We start from the raw sequence: 5,890 nt of genomic DNA, 5'->3' as shown, positions 1-5,890 counted from the left end.
ATCCTAGGCGGAGGCCCAAAATAAATTCGCAATATAGAAGAGAAGAGAGAGAGAGAGAGAGAGAGAGAGAGAGAGAGAGAGAGAGAGAATTTAGTAACGAACGTTTTAAGTTCTTGAAAATATAGAAAGTGAGCCAGACATTATCTACAAAAACGATATTGTATCAATTAATAATTGTCTTTAAAACTCTCCGTGTAGGTATAAATTTGGATGCTGAATAATTATGCCGTCATGAACTGTGCATAAAACGTCATTTCTGGTCAGGAAACGGTTATTAGTTTATTTAGTAGCATTTTGTACATATTAGCTGTTTTTTTCGTTATTCATAGTCTTTAAATTATTAACTGAATTTCAAAAAAATGGGAGTAATCTTAGCAAAGAATATTAATAATTTAAAAGTTCTCTCTTCTGGGTGAACGATATGGGTACGTGGATTGAAGTTTGATCAGATTGCGGAGTCAATTAATAATTTTCGATATTGACCCAATATGTGAAGCAATTTCATGTTTTAATTAGTAACTCCAGATTGGAAAGACACCAATAACGGCAATATGGCCTTTATGGCTACATCATTCTGTGCTAATCATACTTTGTTAATTTTAATGCTGGAACTTTTTACTTCATTATTTACTTGAAATATATTTTAATGAATAGCAAATTATTTACTACGAGTAATTGGTAATATTTTATAATATATGTAGTTATTCATAATCTAAAATATCTTAATAAACTTTTTCCTTTTCCAAGTATACTCTTTTGTTCTTACAATAGGAGATGGATTAAACTATCTTACATAAATATTCATATCTTACTTCGCAATTTTTTCAAAGATTTAAACATATAAAGCCACTAGATGAATTGGGACAGTTTCAGCATAGTATAGTTCATTCTAAATTACTAAACAAACAAACATCCAATATATGAGGTTCCAGGTAGTAAGGACTAACTCAATAACGACATGTTATGAGAAAGATGCATTTTAAACTTTCTTCCTAAGCGCGAACTCAACTAAACGTTTCTCTATTGAATAGTTATTATAATTTCTATTATAAAAATAAGAGCAAATTCCATATAATTTACCTACGTTCAAGTGTGTTTGCTGCAAGATATTACTTTCTGTAAATAATAATAATAATAATAATAATAATAATAATAATAATAATAATAATAATAATAATAATAATAATAATAATAATAAAATGATCCTATGCTGAATTCTCCTTACTACCTGGAATGCCTCATATTCAGTAAGGGTATAAGTTAACGGTAGTTTTTGTTACGTAGGCTTAGCTGTTGCATTACATAACAAGCACGACAATATGACCGCTTACTCTATCGGAAAATCTTACGCTTCTATTGAATCGGTAGATTGAAACCCTGTTATTATTCTTCAGAGGTATTTTAGAGGAAAATGTGGTAAAATTACAAGCTAGTTTATTATTTGTGATTGCAAGAAGATCTCCCTGGACACGGCATGAGATGGAACAACTAATCACAACTTCTGTTGATTACGTCAATATTGACGAGCACTGAAAGCTCGAAATACATTGGTCAATTAATCGTATTGATACCTATCGTTGTACAAATAGTAAACACATAAAACAAACGTTAATTTGCTGATTAAAACTTGGCATTTCCTCCAAAGATGTAAAATGCTTGTTTATTTTTATAAGAAAATTGATTTGAATGTGTATTCAAAATGACTACTTCATTCGTAGTAACCTGTATACAGTTAGAGAGAGAAAAGTGTTCCAAGAAATTTTACATTTCAAAAGAGAGAAATATTAAGTAACTTAACATATTGTATCTTTTTGTTACAGGTAGGTGCCTTTTTTACTCCCGTCTAAATCAAGTTACAAGGTAAGATATGTTATTTTAACAATTTTAATTGTACTATCGCCCATCATACAGAAAGAAATCCGTATTAATAACGCGTTAACCGTCTCACATTATTACTATAATGATATTGCTTATAGTTCAGGGATGCAAATACGCAACAAAATTTTACTCGCCCAAGAAAAAAGCTACTAGCGCACATCTCACAATAGAAATCATTTACTTACCTTCGGTATGATATTAAATATTCGCCCGCACCGATGAACCACTCGCCCCGGGCAAGTGGGCAAGTCGTCATTTCCATCCCTGTTATAGTTGTTCAAAATACAATACTTTAACACTATTATTATCCTCACTTGTTTATTTAATATTACTATTATTTTGTTTATATGTGGTTTCCATATACATAAAATCCTTTATGCTAATAGTAGAATTCAAATTCCAAATCTGTAAATCTGTGTGCCACGCTAATTTCTAGTAACAAATAATCATAGTAACAGAACTAGCTATCTGCGCGGTCACGCTAATCCCTAGTAACAAATAGTCATAGATCTCACTACCTGCGCTGTCACGCTAATACCCCTGGTAACAAATAGTCATAGTAATAGATCTCACTACCTGCGTTATTGCTTGCTACTTGATGATTTAAGTCACACAGTGTTGTGTATAATGAATTCCTTGATTAATAATTGCATAATTATGGTATGAAGATTGGAGTGTTTTTTTTTTTTTGGGCAAACTAATAAATAAATGAATAAATATAAACTAGTATGCAATAATTGTAAATTTGGAGCGAAGATATCGAGCTTTATTGATTATTCACAGACATCTTTAGTGCATCAATTGTTTTCGTGAATGAACACGACATGTAAATAGTTGAATTTGCCATATCAGCGAAAATCATAATGTCTGAAAAATTGTGTTCGTAGAACAAAACGAAAAGGACTTTGCTCTATTTCTAATGCTAAAAATTCAATTTTCCATTGTTTATAATGAGAATTCGCGCACCAAATGCTTTTCCAATCTTAAGTCTAAAGCATCGCATTTTTCGGTTATTATTCCTCAATGGTATGTCCAATCGGAACATACAAAGCCGTACGACACTAAGCGCACGCTCTCAAATCACCATGTGAAATTTGGTTAAGAGTCTTCATCCCGGCGAAATTAAAATACCGCTAATTTTACAGTAATTATGTGATATCTTCAAATAGATAAAAGATAATTGAAATATGGAACAAGAGCGCCCTAGACAATATTATTTTGCGTGAGGTACCGTTATCACAAGTCACCTAGTGGCTTTCCGTTTTCAGCTGTTTAGAAACGCGAAAATAAATGCTGATTTTCAAAATGGCTCGAAGTCGAAAGCAGATAAATGAGTCGTGATAACGGTTTCTCATGTAAAATAATATTGTCTAGGGCGCTCTTGTTCCACATTTCGATTATCTTTTAACTATTTGAAGATATCACATAATTACTGTAAAATTAGCGGTATTTTAATTTCGCCGGGATGAAGACTCTTAAGAATTGTTGAGGCATCTCGGAGGGATATCCTGACAAATTAACGCCTAAGTCGAGTAAAAAGGCGGTTCACTCCAACAATTAGAATGTTTAATTAAGTACGATTTTAACTCACAGCGTACAGCGTGCCAAAGGATTGTAGATAACAACTAGAAAATTCTAAGTGTTCGCGATGGCTTAGTGATAGAGCTCTCTCCTCTGAAATCCCTGGTCCGATCCCGTCAAGTGGACTTTTTGGAGAACAAACACAATGTGCGCGTGAGCTTCCGTTTCCTTGCACTTTCGTCGTTTCACCACCACTATCCATCTCCTTATTACAATCTCCCTTAGCCCCGGTGGATAATCATGGGACGTTAACTTTTTTTTATTATTATTAAAAAAGACAATTCTAATACAAAGCATTGAAGAACGACATTAGATTAGAACAGTGGTAACTGCGTACATAATCTCTTTCCAGCCTTAGAAAAAAGTGGATGTAAACAAACCTACCTGACTACCACGGAGTCGATGACCGGTGATTGGTTGTTGGTCTCACTACACTACCTACCGCAATATAATCCCTACTAAAATAATAATTTCTAATAAAGATATCTGAAATTATTCTGTCTTTTGTGATGATAAACGCAATATATGTAATATTCAACAACAGATGTAGCTTTATTTCAAGCTTACCTTTACTTGGACATATAGCATGTACTGCGCATGCGTATGCGTTCGCGCGCCGACCCCGCTCATTTGAAATTGTAGAATGCAGAGTTTCATGGCGACGATGAGTGCCAATAATCCATCTTCGTTTCGTGTAAATACAACATAAAGAGGACAACAGGAACAGAGGCAATCTCGTTTATAAAACGATTTAAGAAAATACATATTTTCAACACAGCAGTAGTCAGTGTCAGTGCGTTAATTACTTACCAACCAACCGTAGCCTAACACTTTGGAAATTATGCGACGATAGTAAGCTAACAGGAGTAACAGATGATCTTGCTGTTCACGTCTCTCGCTGCCGAAACACGTGTGAGTTGCGAAGGAATATATTTCGCTTTGTTTACGTCTACTTTGTTCTAAGGCTGTAAAGAGAGTAGATTTTTCTAGATCAATACTTGGGTTAGTTTTCAGTACTGACGCTATGTGGAATGGAACCTAATACTCAAAGTACTCTTTTCCACTGATCTAGTAGCTAGCCCTTTCTATTATAAGATCATACAATAATATTATAAGCTTTTGAAGTTCGTGTTGTTCATTGACATATCACTTTGTACTTATTGTTGGTAATTTTGTAAAGCATTTTAATTTGCCCAACTATTTAGTTTTCATTAACCTAGAAATCTTAAATAGAAATAGAAATGACAAAATTTCAAACTTGTTAAATTTCCTAAAAGTAAAGCGTAAATGATTATTACGAGTGGTGCTTTTGTTCATAGTTTTACAATGTATTTCTCTCAGTAGCTTACGGCCCCTTCGCTCGCTTCTCTCGTTCCCCCAGGTTGGAACCAATGGTATACAGAGTGGTCGTGCCGGAGATGAATCTACAGGTAAAAACAAGCAAAAAATGTCATATGAACATTGGGTGAATGCGGCTTCGTTTGGACGCTAGAGACATCTGAAATGTCATCTTCCGAGGCGGTAGTTTGCAATATCGCAAGAACGGATAGAAATACGAATGTCGGGTCAAAAGATATCAAAGGAAACCCCATCCGAAGGATCCAATTATGCATAAGTGATGGTGAAACAGTGGCGGCGCTAGAGGGGGCACAAAGAAAGTGAATGAAACACGGAGAAAAGGGAACAATTTACACTGAAAAATTGTAGGAGGGAATGCTACTTGGAACATGCAGCAACAAATGCTAATGAACAAAGGCAACAATGGCTACGCTATAGGGACACTATGGGAGGCGGAATGTAGGAATACAGTATCTTTGTAACGGAAAGAAATAGGAATTTCGGGTCAAAAGATATCAAAGGAAAACCCGTCCGAAGAATTCAATCGTGTATAAGTGATGGCGAAACAGTGGCAGCGTCAGGAGGCACAAACGAAGTGAATGCAACGCTGATGATAACAGTTCCTCTTTGTCAGGGGACTTTTGAGACACCCTATATATATATATATATATATATATATATATATATATATATATATATATATATATATATAGTATAACTTAAGTTAATAGATCGTGCAAAGTCTAAATATCTTTCAAGGTGGGTTCTCTACTTGAGAAGTTTGAGAAACACAGGTTATTATCTAAACATCATTCAAATACGTCTTGGGTAGATTATCAGCTGATTTTATTATCGGTAGTAGAACATAAATTTTTAAACTGCGGAATTATTTTTATAAATACACATGCGTTAATATATTATTACTACGTATTAAATTACACATTTTAACTTTATGTTTCTGGAAGAACATTAATCGCATTATTTAAGTATCGTTTATCGAGTTCAGGACGCAAGAGTTTTGCGTGCAAGGGTATCCTAAGAGTTATGCAAAACATGCTGTCAATAGCAGTTTTTGCCCATAAGAAAGATAGAT

Source organism: Thermobia domestica, chromosome 16, assembly GCF_964235325.1.
Source record: "Thermobia domestica chromosome 16, izTheDome1.hap1.1, whole genome shotgun sequence".
Taxonomy (NCBI): Eukaryota; Metazoa; Arthropoda; class Insecta; order Zygentoma; family Lepismatidae; genus Thermobia; species Thermobia domestica.
Note: the sequence above shows the minus strand (reverse complement) of the source record.